This window comes from Archocentrus centrarchus, chromosome 12, assembly GCF_007364275.1.
Source record: "Archocentrus centrarchus isolate MPI-CPG fArcCen1 chromosome 12, fArcCen1, whole genome shotgun sequence".
Taxonomy (NCBI): Eukaryota; Metazoa; Chordata; class Actinopteri; order Cichliformes; family Cichlidae; genus Archocentrus; species Archocentrus centrarchus.
Window position 1 is genome coordinate 24620576 of NC_044357.1, and position 17304 is coordinate 24637879.

The window sequence follows — 17304 nt, forward strand, 5'->3', positions numbered from 1 at the left end:
GCTGATGGGGGTCTCCGCTCAGTCCGAGCGCTCCGCGCACGGGGGTCCCGCTCAGTCCGAGCCGGTGGGGGTCTCTGCTCAGTCCGAGCGCTCCACGTCACCCGAGGGTTCCCCACCAGAGCCCGGGGTCGCCCTTCTCCGCCGCCGCATGCCCCGCGGTCGGCCTCCAGTGTCTGCTCCCCGTCGCCGCCGCCGCACGCCCCGCGGTCGGCCTCCAGTGACCCCTCCTCGTCGCCGCCACCGCTGGGAGCGCGGTCGGCCTCCAGTGACCCCTCCTCGTCGCCGCCGCATGCCGCGCGGTCGGCCTCCAGTGTTTTCTCCGCGTCTCCGCCGCCGCCGCTGGAAGCACGGTCAGCCTCCGGTGCCTGCTCCCCGTCGCCGCCGCCGCTGGGAGCGTGGTCGGCCTCCAGTGACTCCTCCTCGTCGTCGCCGCCGCCGCTGGGAGCGCGGTCGGCCTCCAGTGACTCCTCCTCGTCGTCGCCGCCGCCGCTGGGAGCGCGGTCGGCCTCCAGTGACTCCTCCTCGTCGTCGCCGCCGCCGCTGGGAGCGCGGTCGGCCTCCAGTGACTCCTCCTCGTCGTCGCCGCCGCCGCTGGGAGCGCGGTCGGCCTCCAGTGATTCCTTCTCGTCCTCGTCGCCGCCGCCGCTGGGAGCGCGGTCGGCCTCCAGTGATTCCTTCTCGTCCTCGTCGCCGCCGCCGCTGGGAGCGCGGTCGGCCTCCCTCGTTGGGATTTTGCTTTGTGGCCCCTTGGCCTCTGCGGCCTCCTGAACTGTGTGTTTTTTGTTTTTGGATTTCCCACTGACTCCCCTGAACTGTGGACTGTTTTTTCCCCTGCTGTTTTTTGTTTTGTCATAGCTCCTGGACTGTTCCTTGTTTCGACCCCCTGTTTTGGACTGTCTCCGGCCTTGTGCCATCGCCTTTTGTTCTGGTCCTGTGTTTTTGTTTTCTTCCTGTACGGGTTTGATTTGTTTTGTTCACGCCCTGTGATTTCTGTTTTGCTCCCTGTCTTTGTTTTTGTTTCGGGCCCTCCCTCCTGGTCCCCCGCCTCCCGCCCTTGTCTGGTTTTGTTTTCTGGTTTTGGCCGTCGGGAGCCGGCCTTTGGGGGGGGGGTACTGTCATGTCCTGGGCCGTTGGCCCAGCGTTTTGTGTTAGTTTATTTCCTAGTGTTGTGATATGTCTGCGTCTCTGTCCTGAGTCTGTGCCTGTTCCCCGTGTTTAGTCAGTATGTTCCTTGGTTTGTCACTTCCTGTTTATTTTGACAGTCTGGTTTTCCTGTGCTTTGTGTTCAGCTTTGCTTCCCCTGTGTAATTAGTTTCATTTGCCTCACCTGTTGTTCCCTGCTGTTTCCTCTTGCCCTGATTACCCAGTGTGTACTTAAGCCCTCAGTTTTGTTTTGTTCTCTGTTGCGTCGTTGACGTTGTGTGTCCGTGTGTTCCTGTGTTCCTGTGTTCCCTGCGCCTGCCCTTCGTCTCCCTGTGCCTCCCTTCCAAGGTTTTTGTATTTTTGTGTTTCCCCGGTGGAATAAACGCCCTTTTAAGTTACCTCTGGAGTCCTGCGTTTTTGCCCTTCCTTGCCCGTTTCCTCCCCGGCCATGACAGAAAGCATAAAATATAGAACATGTTTTTCATAGATATACAGTTAATTATGATGGCATTTGGTTTGTACCCATTTGTTGTGTACAGTCTTTAGATGGCAGACAAAAACTATTTAAGTATATAATATTAAAACAGAACCAAGGCTAAAATTATAGCTCCTCAAATTCTCTCACTGTACATTATACAATTACTGGCACTATTATTGAGGTAGGTTGCTGTGTATACAGTGATACTGTATATATAAATTCATAGGACCTTTTTCCTCAATACTTTACATCTTGGCGTATGGGATGGCAATGTAAGATCTGCAAGTCTTGGTCTGCTACAAAAGGAAGCCTCCTAAAGCATTACAGACTACAGCACGCAACTTTTGGTCGTGGGCAGAATCAGCCATGTCTCTATGGTGGTTGCCCTTGCACATTCAGAACACAGAGTGCGCTTCGCACACATCTATCCAGATACCATACAGCTAAGGAAAGTCTACAACCAAGTATTATTTCCACTTTTAAGTGTTTAGTTTGTAATGCTAGTTGTTCATCTCAGAAGGACTTCTTTCATCATATCGGGAATCATCTGAAAGGCAATGAAACTGTCTTGTGTGTGTTTGAAGGGTGCAGTTTTCGGACAAATATTTACAATACATTTCTAAAACACAGAAGCAGAAGACACCAACCCTATTCTCTGAGTGATTTTAAAAAGGCTGTGTATGAGAGACATTATCATCAAACAGCTGACCTTTCTGATCTACCAGAGGCCAGTACTGATGAGCGAACTACTTTAAATGGTGATCCCGAATGTGCATCACACCTCATTTTGAAAAGAATTGCCTTGCTTCTGCTAAAGCTAGAGAGCATATGTAATGCATCTGTGAAGTGCATTGATACCTTGGTTGATGATCTTCACTTCATTTCATCTTCAGCATCTGTTGCTGTTGTTAGAAATACACTTGATTCAACACTGAGAATAAATAAATGCACTGTAGACCCGGCCATCATAACTGACTTGGCCGAACAATTGTGTACCTTCCATCCCATTACTACAGCACTAGGAGCAGGTGGTCCTCTTAGTTCATCTTTCAAGAGAAAAAGCTATTTTAAGGAACACTTTCAGTGTGTTGACTCTGTTGAATATATTCTTGATTTTCAAAAGAACAAGACCTTTCAGTATGTGTCCATTCTCAAAACTTTGAAGGATATTGTGAAGAATACAGAAATTGCAGAGGGAATTTTATCCGGTTGTTCAAACAGAAGTGGATATATTAAGTCAATTTTTGATTCCAGGTTTTACAAACAAAATCCTTTTTATGCTGGAGGAGAAACACGACTCTCAATAATCCTTTATGTTGATGATTTTGAGATGTGCAACCCACTAGGGACTTCAAGGAAAAAACACAAAATTACAGCAGTTTATTGGACTTTGGGAAATTTGCCATTTGAATTGCAGTCTGAATTAACATCTATACACCTAGCATTACTTTGCAAAGCTGTTGATGTCAAACAGTTTGATTACAAAGTTGTTTTGGAACCTCTCTTGAAAGATCTTGTAACTCTAGAAAAAGGAGTTTTTATCCCCAAAGCTGGGACAAGTATTAAAGGGACAGTACACTGTGTTGCAGCTGATAATCTCGGTGCACATTCCCTTAGTGGACTTGTTGAAAGTTTCACAGGGCCATACACATGTAGATTTTGTCTTGGACATTCTTCCAAATACCAGATACATGAAGTGCGAAGTGGAGCATTTTCTCCTCGTACAAAGGACAGCCATAGTTTGCATGTGCAAACTGTTAAAGAAAATCCAAGTTTAACACATTTCTTTGGTGTAAAACGTTCATGTCCACTTACTGACAAGTTGAGTCATTTTCACTTTGTCTCTGGGTACCCACCAGATGTACTTCATGATGTTTTTGAAGGGATTGTTCCAAGGGAACTTGCATTGTGTATTCAGGTTTTCACAAAGAAGAAGTACTTCAGCTTAACGCAGCTCAATGAGTTAATTGCGTGTTTCCCCTATAAGGGCTCAGACAAATGTAATAGCCCTCAGGAAATCCCTCAAAATTACATAACTCGCAAATCTATTGGGGGAAATGCTCATGAAAACTGGGCCCTAATACGGTTGTTGCCACTCATTGTTGGTTCATTGATAACTGAGGGTGATTTTGCTTGGCAGGTTCTCTTGACTTTGAAAGACATAGTTGAACTGGTGGTTGCTCCTGTTCATACACGTGAGACCATTGCATACCTTGACTTCAAAATATCCGAACATCGTGACAGATTTTTGGCAGTTTTTCCAGAAGAGACATTGACACCCAAACACCATTTTTTGGAACATTACCCGACATTGATTGAAGAATATGGGCCTCTGGTTGGAGTATGGACAATGCGCTTTGAAGCAAAGCACAGCTTTTTTAAGAAAGTTGTGAGGCATACAAACAATTTCAGGAATGTCTTGATGACCCTTTCAACACGACACCAGATGATGATGGCATACCACCTGCAAACAGATCGTGGAAAGCAGGCACTGTGTGTTACTAAAATATCTGAGGTGCCTTTGAGTGTGCTGCATCCAGACATACAGGAAATCTTGAGACAAACAGCACCACTTCTATCTGCTGTGCAGTTAGAAAAGACTGTGACCTGTTATGGAACAAGGTACAATGTTGGGATGATTCTGTCCTATGGCTCTACAGACAGACTTCCTGATTTTGCTGAGATTATTCAGATTGCTATTTTGGAAAACTGTGTGCACTTCATCGTGAAGCAACTAACTGCCTGGTATGAGGAGCATCTAAGATCTTTTCAGTTGGAGGACACTGGGAAAATGGCACTTTGGGAACAGCAGAAGCTTGCCGATATCTACCCCTTGGCTGCATACAGTGTGGGAGGAAAACGTTTGGTTACACTCAAACATCACATCTGTTGTTCGTTTTAGGTAAATTATATTATATAAACTTTACATCTGTACACACATCATGGTGTCTGTGTTTGGGTTCAGGAAACTGGGATTTTAATGTCTTTTGAACTATTTAATCATGGTGATAATTATGGCAGATGTATTGTGATGATTCTATAATTCACATCGTAATAATAATAATTTTTCTTAACTTGTTTGGATTACCCACAACGATATCTTTAAAAGAATATATAAATTGATCAATTAAAAAGTTAAATAATTTAGGAATATTCACATCAATAATTTAATGTTAAGTGGAATGTTTTTTAAAAGAGTCAGTTTATTCCGGCCTCTAAATCTAAACACTTAAAGTTGTCCAACACTTGATAGTAGTGTTAATTTACATTAGACATATAACTAATAACATCCATAAAATTTTTTCCCTTCAGCTCTCAGCGGAGACGGTCGCACTTTTCTTCTCTCCCCAGCCCTTCCTTTTTCCCCTGCTTTGCTGCTTTAGAGCCTCTCTTCACACAACTTCCGAACTGGAATTTATAATTATGGATCTGGTCAGCTGGTCTCTCAAGGCCATTGTTTTGATCAAATTTTCATCATGAGGAGATTAGTTAATTAGTGTAATTGTTTTGTTTGCTTTTTTTTGGTCATTTTTAACATTCTCTAAATTTTTTGGTTCCTCTTTTTCTGATGGCATATCTAGGCTCTTTATTGTAGTATTTACTATACTTGTGTATAAGCATCTCCCTCTATTTGTTCTCATTATCAGGCTAGCAGAGATGGAGGCAAAAATTCGAGTAATCATTGAAGACCGGATTGAGAAGTTGGTCCTTCCATAAGGAATCCCACTGACTGTGGAGGAGCTGCAAACATCTGTGAAAGAGTGCTTTGGAATTTCTGAAGAGTTTAGTCTTCATTATTTGGACGAGGAGTTTGAAGATTACTTCACTCTACATAAAACGGATCAAATTAAACATAAAATACTTCCGGCGCCGCGTGAGCAGGCAGCCAGTTTCAGCAGCTCCGCACTCATTCCGTGTTTTTTCTCATTTTGTTTAGTATTAGATGTGTTTTTGTGTTTCTGTATCTTCTGCTCTTTTTCCTCATGATGGAGCAGACTTTTTTCTGGAAAACTTTGTTTTTGTTTTTTACCCTTTTTATGGTGTTTATGTTTGGAGACTGCGAGAGGGGCCACGCTCCTATTGTTTACTCTCGGGACCAGCTGATCTCCATCGGGAGCTCCGCTGTGCCTACTCCTGCAGAACGACCTGATATTCCCCGCGAACTGAGAAGGAAGAGACGCGGGAGACGTGCGGGCATAGGTCGTCGTTGCCAGGGGAGAAGGTACAGGCCCGTCATCCCGTCCATCATCATGGGAAACGTGAGATCTCTTCCCAACAAAGTGGACGAGCTGGCAGCGCTAACGCGACATCAAAGGAGCTACCGGGAGAGCAGCCTCATGTGCCTGACGGAGACGTGGCTAACCGAGCTAACCCCGGACTCACACATAAACATGGACGGCTTTCATTTGATCCGTGCCGACAGAACCAAGGAGAGTGGTAAGAAGAGGGGCGGGGGTCTGGCTGTGTTTGTGAACGATAGATGGTGCAACTCCAGACATCTAACCATCAAAGAGACGCTCTGCAGTAAGGACATTGAACTGCTCGCTGTTGGTATGAGACCGCACTATCTTCCTCGGGAGTTTTCACATGTTATTGTGATAACTGTGTATGTGCCGCCCTCTGCTAACGCTGCTGCAGCCTGCGATGTCCTCCATGCTACTACCAGCAGACTCCAAACACAGCACCCACAGGCCCTCTTTCTGATCTCAGGGGACTTTAACCACATCTCCCTGTCCTCCACTCTCCCCACCTTCACCCAGTATGTCACCTGCCACCAGAGGTGGGAAGTAACGAAGTACAAATACTTCGTTACTGTACTTAAGTAGATTTTTCAGGTATCTGTACTTTACTTAAGTATCTATTTTTCTGACTACTTTTTACTTTTACTCCCTACATTTTTACACAAGTATCGGTACTTTCTACTTCTTACATTTTCAAACAGACTCGTTACTTTTTAACACGTCAGAGAGAAGTTTGCATTTCCGGTCAGTGCGCCGTCAAACATCAAGTGATCTGAGCCTAAACGGAGGAATAATAACACATAAGAGACAATCGTACTGGCGTATCCTCCATCACCGGGGCTGATCTCGTACAAAGGGATTAAATACGCAAACCCATATAATTAATGTCTCATTTATAGCGCTATAATCAGGGGTTACAGCGGGCCGGACCGAGTCCGTAAGTTGCGCTGCGGCACATAAACAGCTTAGCTAGCGCTACTGAAGCGGAGCGAGCATGAAGGGAGTAACGTGTGTCAGGTAAATGCAACGTTAATAAATGCTCAAGAAATATCAGCAAACACACAAAGTGTGTGCAGTTTGTCACACAGTGTGTCTGCTAGCTAAAAGAAGAGCTGCTGTATTTCAGGGAGAGCAAAGAGAGAGAAGTTCACTCAGAGATGGAGAAAGAGGACAGGAGAGGAAGAAGAGAGGTTAGAATTAAAGGTAAGGACTGGAAAATAAACTGAAGTATGCTGACTTTGTGTAATTCAAAGATTGTATGAAAATGCTGCAGTTTAGTGTGTAATAAATAGGTTAGCTTGTTGTACTGTATTTACAGTAAAGCTCTGTGTTGGACTGGAGTACAGTGTTTGTGTTCATGGTCAGAGTTACAGGTTACATCAGTGCAGCAGAGATGAGTCTGAATCAAAGCTGCTGATGCTGAGATCACTGAATCCAACATTTCTACAGCCTGTATGCTGTCAGTGTAGGGGATGGAGATCAGCAGATAGCTGTGAAATACTGGGTTACATCTTTGTGAATTCAGTTCATCCACACAGAGCAGTAAACCTCAGAGCAGCAGCAGCAGGTCAGCTGATCACAGCCTGCACACCAACATCATTTACTGCAGCTCACAATAGAAAGTTGTGATTCTTCTCCCCATGCAGAGTCACTACAGCTGATCTTAGGGTTCCTCCACCTTCTGAATCCCACTGTAACCCCTGAGTATCCTCATGTTGGTGTTTAGGTGGAGACACAGTCACCCTCTACTATGGAGGACACAGAGAATAGAGCTGTGCTTAAATTCCCTTTCGCAGTTTGTGTCCTACATAACAGTTTTAAGCTGAGTGCACTCATTAGGATTAAAATTTAGATTGGAATAACATTTGTATTCTCATGTAATATTATTTTATGTTATTACAATAATATATAATGAGGTTCGGTTAGTTTTACACAAAAATAGCAGGTAGAAACATCCTCCAAAGAAGTACTTTTACTTTCTTACTTTGAGTACATTTCAGAGCCTGTACTTTTTTACTTTTACTTAAGTAGAGAAGTTGAACCAGTACTTCGACTTTTACTAAAGTATTTTTTAACATAAGTACTTGTACTTCTACTTAAGTACAGAATGTCAGTACTTTTGCCACCTCTGCCTGCCACACCAGGAATACCAACACACTGGATCTACTGTATGCCATCAAGGAGGCATACAGCTCATCACCTCTGCCTCCCCTGGGGGGCTCAGATCACAACCTGGTTCATCTCCAGCCTGTGTACAAACCCTTGGTACACAGAGAACCAGTTGTGACACACACAGTGAAGAAATGGTCTGAGGAGACTGAAGAAGCTCTGAGAGACTGCTTTAGCTCCACTGTGTGGGAAGAGCTTTGTGCCCCTCATGGGGAGGACATCGACAGCATCACGGACTGCATCACTGATTACATCAATTTCTGCGTGGAAAACACTGTGCCCACCAGGAGGGTACTGTGTTTTTCAAACAACAAACCCTGGATCAACTCCGAAATAAAGGCTCTCCTGAAGGAGAAGAAGAGAGCCTTTAGATCAGGAAATAAGGAGGAGCTGAGAGCCGTGCAGAAGGATCTGAGAAGGAAAATCAGGGATGGAAAAAACATCTACAGGAAGAAGATGGAGGACCAGCTACAGCAGAGCAACATCAGTGGGGTTTGGAGGAGTTTGAACTCAATTTCAGGCCACAAACCAAGCCCTAGGGTTGTGGGAGACTTAGAGTGGGTGAACAACCTGAACCAGTTCTTTAACAGGTTTGACCAGCCACCCACCCCTCCCCCAGCCCAGTCCCCCCTGCTGTCAGCCCCACCATCTTTAATAACTGCCAACCTTTCTTCTTCTTGGGACCTCACACCTCTCAGCTCTCAGCCATCACCCACCCCCTTCACTTCTGAGGACTCCATCTCACAACCCCCATCCCCCACCTCCATCTTGTCCCTCTCAACTCATCATGTGAGGAAGGAGCTACGTAAAATCAAGGTGCGAAAGGCTGCTGGTCCAGACGGCATCAGCTCCAGGCTCCTGAGGTGCTGCGCAGATCAGCTGTGTGGCATCATGGGATACATGTTCAACCTGAGCTTGAAGCTGGGGAAAGTACCACAACTGTGGAAGACCTCCTGTGTGGTACCGGTACCAAAGACCAAACATCCAAAGGATCTTAGCAGCTACAGGCCGGTAGCCCTGACATCGCATCTAATGAAGACCCTCGAGAGGCTGGTCCTCAACCATCTACGCCTCATGGTGTCGTCTTCGTTGGACCCGCTGCAGTTCGCCTACTGGCCTGGCATCGGGGTGGATGACGCCATCATCTACCTCCTGCACCGAGCTCTGACCCACCTGGAGAAGCCTGGAAGCACTGTGAGGATCATGTTCTTTGATTTCTCCAGTGCTTTTAACACCATCCAGCCAGGACTTCTGAGAGACAAGCTGGAACTGTCAGGAGTGGACCACCACATCTCCGAGTGGATACTGGACTACCTCACTGACCGCCCACAGTACGTGAGGACACAGGGCTGTGTCTCTGACAGGCTGGTCTGCAGTACGGGGGCCCCACAGGGAACTGTGCTGGCACCGTTCCTCTTCACCCTCTACACTGCAGACTTCTCCATCAACTCCCCACGCTGCCATCTGCAGAAGTTCTCTGACGACTCTGCCATAGTTGGCCTCATCACAGGTGAGGATGACTCAGAGTACAGACAGTGGACTCAGGACTTTGTGGACTGGTGCCAGCGGAACCACCTCCTGATCAACGCCGCTAAAACCAAGGAGCTGGTAGTGGATTTCCGCAGGCGCAGACCCACCACACGGACACCGGTGAACATCCAGGGAGTGGACATTGAGATAGTGGACTCTTATAAGTACCTGGGTGTTCACCTAAACAATAAACTGGACTGGACTCATAACACTGATGCGCTCTACAGGAAGGGTCAGAGCAGACTCTACCTGCTGAGAAGGCTGAGGTCTTTTGGAGTGCAGGGGACACTCCTGAAGACCTTCTATGACTCTGTGGTGGCATCAGCCATCTTCTATGCAGCAGTATGTTGGAGCAGCAGCTTGTCTACAGCTGAGAGGAAGAGGATAGACAAGCTCATCAGGAAAGCCAGCTCTGTCCTAGGATGTCCTCTCGACTCAGTGCAGGTGGTGGGAGACAGAAGGACTCTGACCAAAATAACATCACTGATGGACAAGGTCTCCCATCCCATGCATGAAACTGTTGCTGAGCTGGAGAGCTCCTTCAGTGACAGACTGCTGCATCCTAAATGCACAAAGGAGCGTTACCGCAGATCCTTCCTCCCAGCAGCTGTAAGACTTTATAACCATCACTGCTCCCAACAAAACCACAATAACCTACACAATGTAGGATAATATATAATATACTGTAAATAGTCCGGCCTGTTAAGGTTCAACACACAGGCACATCATGTACATTGTATATAGTGTTATTATTATTAGTAGTATTAAGGTTAATCTTGTTTGTTGATTTTATATATATATATATATATATATATATATATATATATATATATATATATATATATATATATATATATATATATTCTTTTCTTAATAGTGTGAATTATTATATTTTTATTTATATTTATAATAACTGCGGCTGCTGTTACACCCAAATTTCCCCTCTGTGGGACAATAAAGGCTGTTTCTTCTTCTTCTTCTTCTTCTTCTAAAGACACTGTAAAGGTTGTCTATGCTGCCCCAGTTATTCTTACCTTTCAGCAAGTTGATAAAAGTGTGGACATTTCTTTTGGTCAGCAGTCAATAGACTGTGACTCTGTTTCTTCTGTGGAGCCATCTACAGTGAATGCAGAGTCCTCTGTTGAAACATCATCTTCACTGGACACCATTATCCAACCTAGACGGAGAAGCACCACTGAACGATGTCAGCCATGGCCAAAGTCGTGTCCTGTTCCATAATTTTCTTATGAGACTGAGATGTACCTTGAAAGAGCCAATGAAGAATACCGGAAGAATGGAACACTTCTGACTGCCTCAAAGGTCAGAACAGACATACTGGAAAAGCTGGCTGAAGCTATGTATGTGTATACAGCTTATTCATCAGGTGTGCAGATATGTGATGTGGCTGAGGCACTTGTAAAGAAACATCCTTGTTTGAAAGAACCTGGCTCCCTCTATGGTAACTATGGGTGGCAACAAAGCCTAAAATACAAGATGGCAAATTATCGCACCAAACTTAGAAGCTACGGGATTCCTGAGGTCATGTGCAATGCATTGAAGCGCAAGAGCCCTGCAGACCAGAAATCTGCAAAAAATGTCAAAAAGCCTCGAAAAGCAGAAGTGAACTACCTCCCACCTTACCCAGCAGGAGAGGATGAGGAAACTCAAGAACAAGAAAGGATTCAGTTGCTAACGGAAGTAAGGAAAAGAGACAACAACAAATTGATTAAAGAAAAGATGGCCCAAACCTTCGCACACAGAAGAAATGAAATCGTTAACCAATCACCCACCATAGAAGACATCAAAGCCAGATGGCCAGCTCTATTTGATGCATCTAATGTGAGTTACAAATGTATGGTGATCAGAAACATTCATTTACAGTTGTGAGAGGTCAGGTATTTGATACAAGATGTTTTACTGTCATCTAGAGATGCAAACAATTAATCGACTTTTAATTGTTGATTAATGGTTACTTAAAATAAAATTTGATTAACTTAGACCTTCTTTCAGTGTTGTAGTGCAGCTTTAAGTGTTTCAGATATTTTATTCTTTTCATCGTTTATTTTTCTATTCAGCAACCTAAGAAGTTCCTGTTTATCTTTTATAAATAATTTATATTCAGTCTGTATTTAATGCAGCTGACAAAAAAATTGTTTAAATGTAATGATGTACTTCTATTTTAAGTTCAGCATATTATGAAAATTTCACTCTTTAAGTTATGAAAAGACTGACTCTTTTGATACAAGAGAATAATTTTAAATAAAATGGCCACTTATCAATTAATTGTTAGTTGATCGATAAGATCAGTAAACTTTTAGATTAAGATAAGATAAGATAAGATAGATAGTGTTTATTTGTCACATGCACAGTTATACACAGTACAATGCACAGTGAAATGTATTTTGTACCTGCAACCATATATACACACACATATAAATAAGAAGAATAAAAATAAAAAAAGTAATTCACACTATACACTATACTCTATATACTATACACTATACACACTTTTATAAATTATAATATTTACATTGTGCAATAATGGTCCAGTTAGGGCTCAGAGTTGAGCAGACGGATGGCTTGTGGGTAAAAACTCTTCTTCAACCTTTCAGTCTTAGTCCTCAGGCAGCGGTAACGCCGGCCTGATGGGAGCAGGGAGAAGAGAGAGTGTCCGGGGTGGCTGGGCTGTTTTAGGATCTTCATGGCCCTCAGCCTGCACTGCTTGGTGTAAATGTCCTGCAGGTTGGGGAGGGTGGTTCTGATGGTCCGTTCAGCTGAACGAACCACCCTTTTTAGGGCCATGAAGTCCTGCTTGGTGCAGTTTCCCATCCAGGTGGTGATGCTCCCACGCATGATGCTCTCGATGGTGCAGGTGTAAAAGTTCCTGAGCACCTTGAGTGGGAGCTTGAAGTCTCTCAGCCGCCTGAGGAGGTAGAGACGCTGTCTGGCCTTCTTCACAGTGATGTTTATGTGATGAGTCCAGGACAGGTCCTGTGAGATGGTCACTCCCAGGTATTTGAAAGTGTCCACTCTTTCCACCTCAGCACCACTGATGACAAGTGGATGGTAGTCCCTCTGCTGCTTCCTGCTGAAGTCCACGATCAGTTCCTTCGTTTTGCTGACGTTGAGCAGGAGGTGGTTCTCCTGGCACCAGTTCTCCAGGTGGGAGACCTCTCTCCTGTAGGCTGTCTCCTCATTGTGAGAGATTAGTCCCACAACAGCAGTGTCGTCAGCAAACTTGATGATGACGTTGGACTCTGACGTGGCCTCGCAGTCATGGGTGTACAGTGAGTACAGCAGAGGGCTGAGCACACAGCCTTGGGGGGATCCAGTGTTGAGGGTGAGGGAGGATGAGGTGAGGTGACCCACTCGTACCACCTGTGGTCTGCTGGTCAGGAAGCTGTGAACCCACCTGCACAGGGATGGGCCCAGGCCCAGGTCCAGCAGCTTAGAGACCAGCCTGGAGGGAACTATGGTGTTGAATGCTGAGCTGTAATCTACAAACAGCACTCTCACATAGTTCCCCTTACCAGTGTCTATGTGTGAAAGGGTCTTGTGGAGGAGAAAGGATATGGCGTCATCTGTGGATCTGTCTGGCCGGTATGCAAACTGTAGTGGGTCGAGGGTGGTGGGCAGTGAGGAGGTGATTACCGTACTTTCCAGACTATATATCGCTCCAGAGTATAAGTTGCATTAGTCAAAAAATGCGTCATGAAGAGGGAAAAGAAACATATATAAGTCTCTCTGGACTATAAGACGTAGGACTAGCCAAACTCTCAAAACAACTGCGACTTATAATCCGGAAAATATGGTAATTCATTAATCGATAACTTGCATCCCTACTGCCATCTCATGAAGCATAATTCAGGTGTTTTGAATAATAAATATAGTTTACAGGTTCATCATTTGTCTTATAGATCCAGGATGAGTTTCATCGAATTACAACAGTGCATCTGGAATCAAAGTTCATGTCCAGGCTGGACGAATACTCTCCTAGGCTTCTGAACCTTTTCAACTCAAAGGGTGGAGCCATCGGATTAAGGTTGCGGACTGTCCTACTGAAGGTAACCATAAGTTTGGCCATATAATGTTTTATTTATGTTTGCATCAAATCTGGAAGACAAGTAAGTGTACATCTTTGTAATTACAACAGTTTGTATGCACTTAATAGTCACCAAATTAGACATTGTTCATCACACCTTATCAAAAATGTGACTATTTAATTGTCTCATGCAAAATATTTTTATCTTTACATACAGAAATTAAATACTCTGCCCTAAATACACTATATTGCCAAAGTATTGGGTGATACCACAAAATCAATGATTTTAAGTATTCCAATGACTTCCAACTTGACTCCACTGCAGAGTCCTTACTATTCACAATCATCAGCACCTCTTGTAAACACTGAGACAGACTAGCAGCTCGTTTGTCCAAAGGTGACAAAACTCAACTACGAGTCTATCATATGTTCAGTGATAAACATGACATTTGAAATGTTTTGGTTTTATGAAAGGACTAGTTACTTTCTGGAGTGATTGCTAGTCTTCTGAAACCTCAGTTTAGACAGTAAGTGATTCAAAAGGCTTGCTGCTTTGGCACTGCGTTATTAACAGTCTTTTCTCTAAATCTAAGTCTCCTCTTAAAAACTGAGCCATGATCTTCAGTAATATTAATTTGTCATTTTAGGCTCCTAGCAATCCCACTATCAACTTGACCCGAGACCTTGTCATCCAGTGTTTGATGTTGTACTTTGGGGAATCTGCAGATCAGCTCTTTACAGAGTATTGTGTAAGTTAAAATGCATATATCCTTATGTCTGTTTTTTGACCGTCACCTTTAGCTTTACAGTCTAAAATACTTTTTTTTTTTTTTCTTATTGTAGGATGCAGATGAAGACCATGTGGCACAGAACCTTTCTGGACAAGCAATGAAGATCTACAGCATCAAAACTGATCCGTCAGAGGATAAAGAGGACATTGGTATTGTGATAGATGGAACAAAGGTCCTAGCTAACCTGGGCAACTTTCCGAGGGCTTGTGCCATGCTCATGGGTGTGACTTATGCATTGAATCTTGCGTACCCCAAGGAGCTCAGGTACACTTTTGAAGCCTTTCAGAAACTCTTCCTCGAGCTGGATGGGTCAAAGCTTTCCCCAAAAGTACACAACCTCAAGAGCAAGTTACTGGCTACTTGAGGGTGCAGAATTTTGTGCTGCAGTTAAGTCTTCAAGTCTTGTTCAGAAAAAAAAAATGTTATTCACATTGATTTGAAGGATATGATGTAATGCTTTTGACAATGAGAAATGTGTTTTGAAAATGCAGAGCTTCTTAATTTGACTGAGGACTTTGCCACCAGCTTAGGATCTACGGATGTCAGTGACACAATACAGTCCACTTTCACTTTAAACCACCTCACAGTTCCAGATGGACAAAATTATTGTTTGACCTTCATCTGTTTTGGTCAACTCTTAGTTGTAAGCACTTTCTGTACAGATCTAACACTAAGAAATCAACCTGTGAAATTGTTCTGCCTCAAATAGCAAGTGTCTTTGTTTGCCTACAGAAATACTTTATCACTCTGCTTGCGGGCCTCAAAGTTCCTGTCATTCTTGACCATTTGAAAACAATTTTTTTTTTTCTGATGTAGTGTTTTGTTGTTCACTGTCAGATGTCTGATTTTCAGTGCTGCAGTTCTAAAAAAGTCAGTTTTTCATACTTAATGAGGGGCTTGGTGTTGTGACTCTGTTGTGTACACCAGAGATACATAATTGTTGCATGTTTTTAATAGAGGAATTTTGAATTGGCACAAATAAATTATTTGAGTACCTCTTAAGTCCTGTTCAAAATAGAAAATGAATGCATTGCCATCATACGTATCCCTGGTGTACACATTGTTTTCTTACAGGATTCATTGTTAGTTCTTTGTAATTTTACACAAACATGGTTTAAGAAAAGGATAAAAATTTGTACGTTAGCAAAATTACCGAAATAAATGTATTCTTGCTGGTTTTGTACATGTGATATTTCTTAACTGAGCTTCAATGAATTCTTGCAAAAACAAGTTATGGTATTAAGTTGATTCAATACAGAAAAGTTATGGCAACAAAGTGACAGTCAAGAATAAATAGATTTTAAGACATCTGGTACCAGTTCAAAGAAAATTTGAGCAATTAATTTAAGTAAACATAACTAACAGTTGCAGTTAAAATGTGTTGAATTAAGTGACTTTGTTACAAGTTATAAGTTTATGAAACTTGATTAATTTATTCAATCCAAATAAATCTTATTCAGAATTTTAGAAATATAGCATCAATTTCACCCAGCAAAATTAATAAATATAATTTTTTTTCATTCAGATTATTTGTCAATATAAATTAATTCAACCTAATAAATTAGTAAATCCAAATCTTTTTTTTTTTACAGATATTTGGTATATTTAAATTAAATTCTTGTAGATATTTAGTAAATATTCATCAGTTTTTGTAATAAAATTGGTTTGGATTTACTCAAAATTTGTTAAACTATTAGTAAATCCAACATATTTTAACCAATTATTTCATTATTTCCTATTTAATAGTTTTACTTAAATTTACTTAATTAAATCAATAGTTTTTACTTAAAGTTGGAGCTCTTAAAATCTACTCAATTATATTAAGTGTCACTTTGTTGCAATAATTTTTTTAAGTAGATGGTGGTCAAACTTTTCTGAGTGTAGGTGGCGCTCTAATGTTTAGGGACTTTATACATATCATTGTGTTCAGGGCGGGAGGCTTATCACACCACTAAAGTGTGACGCAGATTGGGCAATGTGGCTTTGAGTTACTGCCATTTTTGTCTTCATAGGGAAACACCGAATGTTGCCATCCTGCCAGGTCATACCCTTTGGAAGAAACTCACAGTTTTGAAAACAGTGTAAGTGTCATGGTGCTGGGCCAGTGGCCCAGTGTTATGTTCCTTTTGTAAAGTTCTGTTTTGGGTTTTGTTTGTGGGGCTTGGTTATGTTTTGCTTTCTAGTTCCTTGTGTTCTCCCAGTATTCTGTGTCAGGTCTGCGTCTCTGTTTCCTCGTCTTACTTCCTGTTTTATTTTGATAGTCGTCTAGTCTCTGTCTGTTGTGTTCAGTTTTGCTTCCCCTGGTCTTGTCCTTGTAATTAGCGTCACCTGTGTTCCTGGCTGTTTCCACTCCCCTCGTTATCCTCCTGTGTATGTAAGTCCCGTGTTTTCAGTGCCTGTTGTTGCATCATCTTCGTCTAGTTCTTCATTTCCCCTGCTGTGTGCCTCTGTCAGTTTTCACTATTTTCTGGAGATCTAGTGGAGTTTAATTTTGTTCATGCCTTTTATTTGCTCTGCCAAATAAAGCTGAGTTTATATCTTACCTGTCTGGCGTATCCTGTGTTGGGGTCCTCCTTCCTGCCTGCCACACAGCTGATCCATGACAGTAAGGCTCCTTGAGGCTTTTCAGGGGAAATTTGAGATGGTTCAGCTCAACCACCTTGGAGCTGTACCTCAAAGTGTAAAACATGACATTTCTTGCTCCCACTAGATGGCGCTGCGACTGTCAGTAAATATTATCATATGTATGGGTTCAGGGGCGGATCGTCATCCTACTGTGGAAGTTTAATCCAGATTGAATAATGCAGGTTTGAATGAGAGGCAATCAAAATTTCCAGGCGGATGATGGAAATTCACTGTGGTGTCACGGCCATGCCCTCTGGTAAAAACTCAAATATGAAGTTGATAACA